Source organism: Mastigoproctus giganteus, chromosome 6 (assembly GCF_048544385.1).
Source record: "Mastigoproctus giganteus isolate SK-2022 chromosome 6, ASM4854438v1, whole genome shotgun sequence".
NCBI classification, from domain to species: Eukaryota; Metazoa; Arthropoda; class Arachnida; order Uropygi; family Thelyphonidae; genus Mastigoproctus; species Mastigoproctus giganteus.
In genome coordinates, this window is record NC_143580.1 from 158,855,781 (window position 1) to 158,869,630 (window position 13,850).

Consider the following 13,850-nt stretch of genomic DNA (forward strand, 5'->3'; position numbering starts at 1 on the left):
GGACAAATTTGATGCCATTGTAGAGCAGATATAATCTTTTAAGGGCACAAAAGGCAATATTGTTGTACACAATGGCACTAATACATTAATTGTAGGAGATCTGTGGATTTACTTAGAAAGTACAGGTCAATGTTGAAAAAAATTCGCAAGTTAGGGTTAAATTTTAAAGTGTCTGCAATCCTGACACGATAGGAGGCAGTATACGACGAGAGCCTTGTCAATCAGTTTGGCCATGGAAAGATTGTGCAGGGTTCATGGGGGTAGAATTTTTCTCAGCGTGGTCTGTGCTTGGTAACAGGGAAGAGATTGCTTCTACAGGGATGAGATACACTAAAACAGAAAGGGTACACAAATATTTGCTGATGCTATCGAGGCAGTGTTAGGTGGGTCGGAAAACTGCTGGCTTGAGATTCACAGACTAATAGAGCAAGAGTAGCCGCAGGCAGACGTGGAAATGATTCTTGCAATGCTTTTACTGGAATGAGCAGCAGCCCGGAAAGCAAGTTGCTGAGGATTTCTGGAACTGCTGGGAGCCATGAAACAAGTAAATATATGGGCTGTGTTAGAGTAACTAAGAATAAGAACAGGTGCATGTATACTTGCAGGTACAGTAAATAAATTTGATGAATTTGAAGTGCTGGTTAAAACATCTAAGGAGGATACTGTTGGGATATCAGAGATGTGGTGTCAATCAGATATAAAGTATGCAGAATTGGAATTTTGGGAGTACAATGTGTACAGAAAGGATAGGAATGGAGGAGGGGGGCTATGCTATTAGTTAAGAAACAAAATCTAAGGAAGTGCATCCAGTTGAAATAGATGGACAGTGTAATGTTGAGTCAGTTTGGTGTGACATAAACACCAGGAAAACAAAACTGAGGGTAGGAGTTTGTTGTAGGCCTAATGATTCTGATGAGTAGAATGAACAATTACACAGGGAAATAGTGGGCCAGTAAATCACAGTGTCTTATAATGGGAGATTTTAACTTCTCAGATATAGACTGGAACTTGTGGGTTGGACACTCGCACACTAGCAAGGCTTTTGTGGATTTATTGGATGATTGTTTTCTACAGCAGCATGTTAGAGAGGCATGAATGATTGAATAATCATTCATGCCTCTCTAACATTAAGAATTTACAGATAAAGGAACCACTAGGAGCCAGTGATCAGTGTGCTGATGTTGGATTTACTTAAAGATGTAACTACCATCAGGGGTAAAGGGAAGGGTTTTTCTTTAGTAAAGGCGACTACAGTGGTCTCAGAGATTTTTTAGGTTTTATACAGTAGGACCAACTGATGATGCTACCAACAGCAAATTCTAAATGGGAAGCATTCAAGGAAGTAATTTTGGAAGCTACTGGGCTTTTAAACCTAGAGCAGTATTTTAAACCCAGAGCTAACTAAGAAATACTACTCTAAGTTTAGGCCCAAATGGATGTCAGATGAACTAATGAGACTTCTGGCAGAGAAGAAAAATGCATGGGATGCACATAAATTGTCAGGCGACACAGAAGCCTATGATAGATACAAGCTAGACTGTAATCAAGTCACAAAGGATGTTAGGCAAGCAAAGGCAGATTTTGTAAAATATTTGGCAAAGGATGCAAACAAAAACAGCAAAGACTTCTTTACTTACATATAAACTCTAAAAGGAAGGGGATGAATCAGATTGGGGAAGGGGATGAATCAGATTGGTATCCACTGATATCCACTTGATATCAATGCTTTGATTGTAGATGATCATTCTCAGATAGCTGCTGAACTAAATGAGTATTTTGCATCTACATTCACAAATGAGGAATTATTCATGGAGGAGAGGGCCAGATATTGATCAAACTCTAACAGGGAGTTAAATGATTTTGTAATAACTGACAGCAAAGTGGAGGAGAAATTGTTGAAGTTAAACATAAGAAAGGCACCAGGGGTAGATGGGATCTATCCAGTTATATTAAAGGAGGTGGCAAAGGAAGTAAGCAAACCTTTGGCCATATTTATGAGAGCATCCTTGGACTTGGGGGAAGACCTCACGGACTGGAGATGTGCAAATGTATCTCCAATTCATAAAGGGGTATCAAAGGGTGACATGAGTAATTACAGACCTGTTAGTTTGACTTCTGTTCCAGGGAAAATAATGGAGTCACTGGCGCTAAAGAAGCATTGCAGGATCATCTAGACAAGACAGCAGTAATAATTCAGATACAGCATTGGTTTCTCAAGGGGAAGTCTTGTCTGACCAAATTGATTGGATACTATGATGTGGTCACAAAGGAACTGGATGCAAAAAATAATTCTGATATCATATACTTGGATTTCCATAAAGCTTTTGATACTGTTGCACATGGAAGACTATTGTACAAACTGGAGCAGTATGGCATTAAGGGCAAGTTGCTACAATGAATAAAAGAATGGTTGAGTGGGAGAAGGCAGAGAGTGGTAATCAATGGATACTGCTCTACGTGGACTAATGTTATTAGTTTAGTCCCCCAGGGTTCGGTGTTGGGCCCATTGTTGTTTTGTATATTTATCAATGATATTGATGAAGGAATATCAAGCTTAATGTCAAAGGTTGCAGATGGTACAAAGATTTCCAGGGTTGTTAATAACAGTAATGACTGTATGCCGCTGCTGCTGCAACAGGAACTGGAAAAGTTGGGCAGATGGGCCGAGAAGTGGCAACTGAAGTTTAACATTGACAAATGCAAAGTACCGCATATGGATAGCAGTAATCCCAGAGAAATGTAGTAACTGGGTGGAGTTACACTCAGGGTAGTGGAGAATGAAAGAGACCTGGGGGTCTCTTTCATTCTGCATATCAGATATGAAGTTTTCTGAGTAGTGCAGACTGCCAGAGTAAGTCGTGGGGTATTGTCAATCATATTCAGGAATTTTGCGAGCAGGGATAAGGAGGTGATTATCCCCTTGTATAAGGCAATGGTCAGGCCAAACCTTGAGTACTGTGTACAGGTCTGGAAGCCTCATTTTAGGAAGGATGTAGAATTGTTAGAACGAGTACAGAGAAGGGCAACAAGACTGGTGACGGGAACAAATGGGTGCTGTTATGCAGAAAGGCTAAAGTTCTGCAAATTGCAGCTTCTGGAGACCTGGCACCTGTGAGGCAATCTGATTGAGGTGTATAAGGCCTTGAATGGATTGAGCAGGCTCAATGCTGATTGGATTCTTCCTCTTGCTCAGATTACAAACCTGAGGGGGGGGGGGCAGAGGTTCAAACTGAGGAAAAATAGATGTGGAAATAAGCTTTTAGCCAGCAGGTAGTTGACTGCTGAAACAACTTCCATCTGTTGTTGTGGAAGTTGATAGCTTAAATAAATTCAAGGCAGAACTAGACAAATATTTGGAACGAATGGATCAATGAAATGGGAAAGTTTTTTTTTTTTTTTTTTTTGGCTGATGCTGTATATGCTTGCTTTCTTGCATCATATGCCTCTGCTAATGCTAAACAGAAGCTTGTTTTACAGAAGCATAGTAAAACAAGATTCTGTTATGTATTTTAGTATTTGTTACATATTACCACTTAACCTGCATCTCTCTTCTCCCGTTGGCTCAATAAATATCACTAAGAGGAAAATTATTTTAATGAATAGAAAGATAATAATAACTTATTATTGAAGTCCAGTGGTTACGACACTGAACCACCAATATCATGGACCTGGGTCAGATTACCACCACAGGGTTGGGGGAATCGCATTGATTTATTAACCAATTGTTATATCAAATTATCTTCTATAAGTAGATTATAGACCTAGTCAGGATCCTTAGTTTATTCTAAATTGAGATAGTGAGATATGGAAGCTAATCAATACTTACGAGTCCGTAGAAGTACCGTTCGAGAATTCCCGCCATTTTTGCACGATAGCATAAGCTTAGTGTAGTATAGTGCATAATATAATATTGTCAGTCAATCAGTAAATCTATTAATCTTGATAAACTTTATTGTCAATTAAATTGTATTTTTAACTCTATATATATATATAACGACTTAATCGTAACAAATAATTAATACATAACTATAGTGGTACACGTGATACGGAAGTTGTATAAAGGGAACTCGTAGAAAACACTAGATACCGAAAAAAAAAAAATATATATATATATAACATAACTGTTTTGGGATATAACTTAAGGATTTAATTTTTGTTTTGAAATTTTATTGAATTAAATCGGAATCATGACTCTGACCAGAGCAGCAAAGCAAAAGGCTCAAGCTAATGGGAGTGCTGTGGTTCAGGGGAGAACTGAGGGGGGCAGTTGCCCTCTGAATCACAGTCTTTTAAAATGCACTGTTTGCTTGATGTTTGCGGAGCAGTCGGGTACAGGACATGATACTGCCAAGGGGGATGTCTTTGTGTGTGCACGATGTAAGGAGTGCAAGGAAATCAGGCGACAACTCAGCGTTGTTATGGGCCTTTATGAGAGCTTGAAGGACAGGGTGGATGCCCTCGAAGGAAATAAACTGAGGGGCCCATCAAGCTCTCAGCTGCCCACATCAACGCCAGAGCTTGCACTTGGTCATCAGGCAACACAGAGGCAGCCCCCTAGGCAGAATGCGCTGGTCCCACAGGAACTAGTAGTTTTTGGTGACTCTATTGTCAGGGAAACGGGGAACATGCTTTGTAAAAAGGATAGGTGGAATAGGACCAGGGTATGTCTGCCAGGGGCAAAGGTTGATGACGTTGTAGAGCGGATATCATCTTTTAAGGGCACAAAAGGTGATATAGTTGTACACGTTGGCACTAATGATATTAAGAGTAGGAGACCGGCGGAATTACTTAGCAAGTACAGGTCACTGTTGAAAAAAAGCCGTGAATTAGGGTTGAATTTGAAAGTGTCTGCAATTCTGCCCAGACACGATAGGAGGGAGTATATGATGAGAGCCTTGTCGATCAATTCGGCCCTGGAGGGATTGTGCAAGGCTCAAGGGGTAGAATTTTTTTCAGCCTGGACTGTACTTGTTAACAGGAGAGATTGCTTCTACAGGGATGGGATACACTTAAATAGAAAGGGTGCAAGAATTTTTGCTGATGCTGTCGAGGCAGTGTTAGGTGGGTCGGAAAACTGCTAGTTGGGGGGGATACAAGGACTAATAGATTAACAGTAGCCACTGGCAGAGGTGGAAGTGATTCTTGCACTGCTTCTATTGAAATGAACAGAAGCCTGAAAAACAAGATGCAGGATATTTCAGAGACTGCTGGGAGTCATTGCGGTACAAGTAAACACATGGGTTGTGTTAGGGTAGCTAAGAATAGAAACAGGTGCATGTATACCTGCGTGTACACCAATGCTAGGAGTTTGGTAAATAAATTTGATGAATTTGAGGTATTGCTCAAAACATCAAAGGCAGATATTGTTGGGATATCAGAGACGTGGTGTCACACAGATATAAGTAATGCGGAACTGGAATTTGGGGAATACAATGTGTATAGAAAGGATAGACAGGACAGGAGGGGAGGAGGGGTTATGCTATTAATTAAGAAACACATAAGGTCCAAGGAAGTGAAGCCAGTCGACATCGATGGACAGGGCAGTGACGAGTCAGTTTGGTGTGACATAAGCATAGGGAAATCAAAATTGAGAGTAGGAGTGTGCTATAGGCCTAATGACTCTGATGAGTATAATAAGATATTGTACAGGGAAATAGAGTAGGCCAGTAAATCAGAGAGTCTTATAATGGGGGATTTTAATTTCCCAGATATTGACTGGAATTTGTGGGTTGGTCACTCGCACACTAGCAAGGCTTTTGTGGATTTATTGGATGATTGTTTTCTACATCAGCATGTTCGTGAGGCAAAAAGAGGGAGCAATACTCTTGATCTGATTATCAGTAGTGATTCTTCATGCATTAAGAATCTGCAGATAAATGAACCCCTAGGTGGCAGTGATCACAGTGTGTTGAAGTGGGATTTACTCAAGGAGGTAACTACCATCAGAGGTAAAGGGAAGGGTTTTTGTTTTCGTAAAGGCGACTATGATGGTCTGAGACAGTATTTAAATTCTATACAGTGGGACCAACTGATTATGTTACCAACAGCGAACTCAAAATGGGAAGCATTCAAGGAACTAATCTTGGAGGCTACCAGGCTTTACATACCAACTAAGAAATATTGTTCAAGGTTTAGGCCTAAATGGTTGTCAGATGAACTAATGAGGCATGTGGCAGAGAAGAAAAATGCATGGAATACATACAAATTAATGGGTGACATGGAAGCCTATGATAGATATAAGTTGGTCTGTAACCAAGTCACAAAGGAGATTAGGCAGGCAAAGGCAGACTACGAAAAATCCTTGGCAAAGGATGCAAAGAAAAACAGAAAAGAGTTCTTTACATATTTAAACTCGAGAAGGAAAGGGATGAATCAGATTGGTCCACTGGATATTGATGGTTCAACAGTTGAGGATCCTGCTCAGGTGGCTAACAATCTAAACGAGTATTTTGCATCTACATTCATGCATGAGGAGTTATTCAGGAAGGAGAATGATGTAGGTAAAGTAAACATTGGCAGTGAGCTGGATGATTTTGTAATAACTGAGAGGAAAGTGGAGGAGAGATTGTTGAGGATAAAAAAGGCACCTGGGGTGGATGGGATCTATCCAGTTATATTAAAGGAGGCAGCAAAGGAAGTAAGCAAACCCCTAGGCATAATTATGAGAGCTTCTTTGGACTCAGGGGAGGTACCCATAGACTGGAGATGTGCAAATGTAACCCCAATTCACAAAGGAGGATCAAAGGCTGACAAGTAATTATAGACCTGTTAGTTTAACTTCTGTTCCATGTAAGTTAATGGAGGCACTGGTTAAAGAAGCACTGCAGGATCATCTAGACAAGAATTCAGTTATAGCTCAGACGCAGCATGGTTTTGTTAAGGGCAGGTCTTGCCTGACCAATTTGATTGGATACTATGATGTAGTCACAAAAGAACTGGATGCAGGGAATAACTTTGATATTATATATTTGGATCTTAGAAAGGCTTTCCTGTATACTGTTGCACATGGAAGACTGCTGCACAAATTGGAGCAGTGTGGCATTGGAGGCAAATTGCTGCTATGGATAAGGGGATGGTTGAGTGGCAGAAGACAGAGAGTGGTAATCAATGGACACTGCTCAACGTGGACTAATGTTATTAGTGGAGTTCCTCAGGGTTCAGTGTTGGGTCCGTTGGTTGTTTTCGGTGTTTATGAATGATATTGATGATGGGATATCAAGTTTAATGTCCAAGTTTGCAGATGATACAAAGGTTGGCAGGGTTGTTAAGGACACTACTGATGCTATGCTGCTGCAACAGGATCTGGAAAGGTTGAACAGATGGGCTGAGAGGTGGCAAATGAAGTTTAACATTGACAAATGTAAAGTACTACATATGGGAAATAGTAACCCCAGAGCAACGTATCAACTCTGCGGTACTACACTGACAGTGGTGGAGAATGAAAAGGACCTGGGGGTAATTGTGCAGGCAGATATGAAGTTCTCTGAGCAGTGTAGACGAGCTGCAAGAGTAGCTCATGGTGTCTTGTCAATGATATACAGGAATTTTTCTAGCAGGGATAAGGAGGTGATTATTCCCTTGTATAACGCAATGGTTAGGCCACATCTTGAGTACTGTATACAGGTCTGGAGGCCTCATTTCAAGAAGGATGTAGAGCTGCTGGAACGGGTACAGAGAAGGGCAACAAGATTAGTGAATGGAACAAAGGGTTGCTCTTACGAAGAAAGGCTTAAGTTTTGCAAATTACAGAGTCTGGAGACTAGGCACCGGCGAGGTGATCTGATAGAGGTGTATAAGGCTTTGAATGGTTTGAGCATGCTCAATGCCAATGGGATTCTTCATCTTGCTCAGAATAATCACCTCAGAGGGCATAAATTCAAATTGAGGAAGGACGGATGTTGGATAGATGTGCGGAAATTTGCCTTTGGCCAGCGGGTGGTTGGTTGGTGGAACCGACTTCCATCACTTGTTGTAGTTGATAGCCTAAACAAATTTAAGGCTCAACTGGACAGGTATTTCGAACGAACGGAGGGGTGAAATGGGAGTGGGTTTTTTTTTTTTTTTTTTGGCTGATGTTGAATAAGCTTGCTTTCTTGCATCATATGCCTCTACTAATGCTAATGCTATTTTAATGAATAGAAAGATAATAATAACTTATTATTGAAGTCCAGTGGTTATGACACTGAACCACCAATATCATGGACCCGGGTCAGATTCCCACCACAGGGTTGGGGGAATCGCAGAAGGGGGCAGCAAAAGTGACTTCACTGGACAGACCTCCCACAAGGTGATAGTTACAGCTGAGGCAGAGAGTGGTGCCATCTGGTGTCACTGCCATAACAACCACCCACCACTGGATGTCAAAGCTAAACAGGTCCTCCTCCTCCATAGTTGGATGAAGATGTAAAGTAGAAATAGTGAACATACTGCATCGAGCAAAGCTCAGGATAAAGTTAATTGTGTTCAGGCCTTGGACAGAGGGATTGGTTTTAAAAGTTGGAGACAGTCTCCTGCAGATTATTATTATTATTAGCTATATGGTGCAAGGAAGCCTGAGACTTATGCTGCACTAGCCAAAAAAACAAAAAAAATTCCTGAGTTACCCTGAGAGAGAGATAGAGAGAGAGATAGAGAAAGAGAGAGAGAGAGAGAGAGAGAGAGAGAGAAAAGTAGAAGGGAATCACCAAGAAAGAGAAGGATGATGATATCCAGCTCAGGATCCTGGGTGTGCCAAGCCCAAACTCACCAGATGTGAGCCCCTCAGATGCAGTGGAGATAGTGGCGTTATCTTCCATATGACTACCACAACTGAAGGGCAAGACCATCCAGCCCAACCAACAGGAAGTGCTTCCTGTGCTAGTGACCACCCAGGAGAGAAGACGCCAAGGCATGAAGTGGAGCATAAAAATGAATAACTTCATCTTGCATAGACAGTAACAAAGTAACAAAGCTAGAGACAGACACGACAATGTACAGGACAAAACTACACATGAAATGGTTGGAGCAATTTCAAACTGTTTAAGTTACTGTACAGTGAATAGCAGAACAGAGACGGTCCATCATCAAGAAGAACCTGATAGCTCCTGCAGTCTTGGAAAAAAATCAGGCAGGATATGACGACCAACTACAAACAATGAATGCAGAACAAACAGAACCAGGGCTGGAGGAGGGATAGCAAGTACAAGAACAACAACCTGGAGCAGGATTGGATCTCACAGACACCAACACCATACCAAAGCAGAGAATCAACGGAATCCTGCGGCAAGTCACAGACCACCCCAATATGCAAATAATATGATTATCTCAACAATAAAGTACACTAGACACCATCTACACAGCTATTTACTGTGCTGCTGTTGTAGCAGCCATCAGGATGAATGGAAGGGAGACCAGAGACCAATATAACACAAAATGCAAAGACAAGGAACCACCAGCCTGGGAAAGAAGGCTACAGCAGAAGATAGAGGAGATAAGAGTGATGATAAGCCAACTCAACCAATACCAATGAGGTAACAGAAGTAAGAAGCTGATCAGAAAAAGTGAAGACCATCCAAAGACAACAGCTACAGCAAACATGAGATTTATAATCAGAGGGTTGAAGCATACCTTGACATCCTCAAGGAGAAACACCTGGCACTGAGCAAGTGGCTTCGCCGTTGTAGAGAGAGAGGGCCCAGAAGAAAACAGATAACATGATATTTGTCTGTTTTCTTCTTCCTCCCAGTGTGGGTCAATCAGAAAGTCCCACAGCTGGAGAACCCCAGGAATAGATAATTACTGGTACAAGAAATTCAGCTGTACACACAAGCATATAGCAGAGAAGTTCACCCAGATAAGGCATCCTGACACAATCCCAGAGTTTCTGACTCAAGATACTGCCTATCTGAAAGCTAAGGACTAACATACCACAAACCTGGCAAAGTACAAACTGACCACCTGTCTCCCAACAATGTACAAGATCCTGAACAGCTGCAAAACTAAGAAGATATCAGACCACTCGGAGAGCCAGAACATTATGGCCAAGCAGCAGAAGGATTGTTGGCAGACTGAATGTAAACACTGTCAGTCAAAACTACCAGCTGAAGAATGGTGAAAAGATCAAAGTCATGACAGAGGGAGAGACCTACAAATATCTGGTGATGTAAGCTCATCACAAGGAAATCAAGGCCTGCCTGACTAGGAAATACCACCAGACACTGAGAATCCTGCTAAAATCAAGATGAATGGCAGGAACATGGTCACAGCCATAAACACTTATGCAGTTCCAGTACTAACATACTCCTTTGGGATCACAGATTGGACAAACATCGGGCTTGAGGAGATTATGAGATCTACCAGGATAACGATAATCACGAGTCACAAACATTACCCAAAGTCGGTCATCGACAGACTAACCATAGTGCACAATGAAGGAAGGAGGGAATTGACTTATTTCATCGAACAAGAGAAGGAAATTAAGAACCTGTGGGATTACTTCAAGGAAACTACAGCAGTAATCTACCAAGTCATAAGAAAGATGGACAAATTGCACAAAAAACTCAACCTCAACATGAGCACAACACTCATACAGACAAAAGAAATAAAGATAGAAAATGGACAAAGAGGACACTCCATGGCAGACACTACAATGACCTCCACCAAAGGTACACAGATAAGATGGGTTGGCTCACGAACAGAAGACTCTTCCCTGAGACCAAAGGATTCATGCTCACCATACAAGTAATCAATGCCAGGAACTACATCACCAAGGACCCTGGAATGACAGATGACACATGTCTATGATGTTATCTGGCCCCAGAAACAATCCAGCACAGGGCCGTGGGATGTAGGGTGATCACCCAGATGAAGTACACTCTTAAGACAACCAGTTTGCCAGGATAATACATCAGAAGCTAGTGCAAAAATACTAGTTGATCAAAGAAAGTGTACCATATTACAAGTACAAACCTCAGGCCATACTAGAGACCTCTACTCACAAACTATACTGGGGCTGTGCCATAATAATGGACAAGACAATCCCACACAACAGACCAGACGTAACCCTATTGACAAGAAGGAAATGGCTACCAACCTGACTGACATAGCATTCCCCAAAACCAGCAGCCTCCAGATAACTTATAAGGAAAAGATCAGGAAGTACACAGATCTAACACAGGAAGTCAAAGAAATGTAGCACATGGAACAAGTTTTGTTTGTTTGTTTTAGGATTTTATGGCACCTTAGCATTTAAGGCTATAATGCGCCAAGTCAATATTGAACAAGTAATGCCATCACTATCCCTGTGCATCAACCACCAGCATAGTGCAAAAGCGCCTCCGTGAAGAACCCAGCAGCAATAGGCCTACCATAGAACACTTACAAGGACCTCCAAAAAGTTGATCCTGAACATCTGCAGGATAGTAAGAGAGTCCATCAATCAACAGTAAGAACAATAATATTAACTGGACATAACCAACCACCCATGCAATTGGTACCAGTACCTGTGTGGGTACTGGTACCAAGGTCGGGCAAAAATGCCACAAAAAAATAAATAAATAAAAAATAATGGCGAAGGTAAAGAAAGCCAACATGAGAACGATGAGAAACGTCGAATAACTTACAAGGAAAATTAGTTTCCTGATACGGCACTAACACTGCTCACTCGGTAAACAGACAGTAGGTGTTATCGGTCTGAAGCAAAGTCTACAACGATATATTGATTGACAGGTAGGCGTGGCAAACTATGTGCTGATTGGTGCCCGAACACAACACACTATAACATCGTTTTAGTATCACTTTAGTAGCACTCATGGTAACTTGCCCTAATGAATGCTTTCTATAATGGTGAAAAAAGGTCAAGTTACCTCCACTTGAATACCATGGGAGCTTGACCCCCTCCCAAAGTGGAGGAGGTAACCTAACCTTTTTTCTTTAGAATCACAGTCATATTTAGAAATACATTCATAAAAAAAAATAAATTTTTTATGAATGTATTTTTATTTTCTTGTTCAATAATATGCCCTAATTCAAGTTGCCTCCACTTGAATCCCATGGGTGCTTGAACCCCTCCCAAAATGGAGGGGTAACCTAATATTTTTTCTTTAGAATCATGGGTGGACTAGCACATAAATTATTTATTAACAAACTATTAATTTTTTATTACTGTACTTTTATTTTTAAGGTCAGGTTACAAAATATAATGAAAACTAAAGAAACCTTTCCTTTTTTCGTAATCAAACCTAAATCAACAGTATAGTAAAAACACTCATGAACTCCAAAAATCTGCTTTTAATAATGAGAAAAAAACATAATGAACATAAAAATGAACAGAATGAAACTTTTATTAATTTAGTTTATCAAAAAATCAACCAATGTTTTATTTTCCTTACAAATTTCTTCCATCTTTAAAAGATTCATTGCTACTATTACCTGTTTACCGTTCTTGACTCATAAATACACATTATAATGCCAACCAATGACTACACAGTAGCTTGTCGTCTGTCGTGCCCACTACCAATCATTTCATCGTTTGCCAGGCCTACCTGTCAATCAATATATCCTTCTCGATTTCGGCTCCAGACCGATAACACCTACCGTCTGTTTACGGAGCGAGCAGTGCTAGAGTCCGGGGTCGGGAAACTAATTTTCTGCGTAAGTTACCCGATGTTTCTCGTCGTTCTTGTGTTGGCTTTCTTTACCTTAGCCAAAATAATAATAAACGGCCTTTTCTGAAAAAAAAAAAAACTGTTTTTTGCCTGTTTTGGTCCAGAAACTTTATGAATACTGCCAATTACACCTTGATGAAAGTCATAAGTTGGCAGCCATACAACTGGGAAATGTTTGGGTAGAATTGACCACAGAAATTGGTGGAAGTGGAAGGTGTTCAAAAGATTGACATATGTAGATCCTCATTAAATACCTGTCAATTTGAAGTTCAGAGAGAGATGTCACAGGAATTGACATTAGTATAAGAATAATATGTACAGAGCTAAATAGCATTGGGTTTTATAGAAGAGCTATAGCATATAAACCAAATCATAATAAGCAATTCATAACTATGATTTTCCAAGTGCACAACTCATTACAATTGGAAAGCTGCACTATGGAAATTTTCTGATCTCATTGCCATGTTTGGGTCTGGTGGATGCACAGAGAATATTATTTAGTAGAGTGTGTCTTTCCATTGAAGTTTGGCAGAGGTGTTCTTACTGTCGGAAACTGTTTCTCATGGTTTGAACTTGGACCATTATTTTACACTAGATGTACCCAGTGTAATAATATATGCCATCTTTTTGATTATGGTATAAATAGTTTAATCTAGATCCTTTGGTTTTCACCATTCTTGTTTAGTGGTGATATAATTCTACAGCAGTCACCTGTGGGATATATGCATATGTCTATTTGCAGGTGGTTCCCTGTCTTCTCCAACAAATACTGTAGCAACATCTGTTTTGGATGTAGATGCATTATATCGTCTCTTAGCCATCTCATCTAATTGTTGCATTACTTCGGCCATACCCTTGGTTCGATAGTTTTTCAAGCTTTTTTGAAGCAACAACAAAACAAGCTGTTTTGTTGTTGCTTCAGCAGAATCGAAAACAAAGTTGTCCATATCCTGGTTTATGTTCCTCGTTTGGATACAGCCATGAGACCAAATGGTAAACCTGGTCACATATTCTAAAACAGTAAGGACTATTTCCAGGTGGTGATTTAATCTCTGCACCCATTGATGTGAACACCATTGCTGAGTTGTACTCTCGTATATGTCCTCTGTAGTTATTTGCTTCATGTGTATCCCCTGTAAGCATCTCTCGTAATAGAGTATGCGACTCAGACAGTGGGTCGAGTGAAACCTTTCCATCATTAGTATT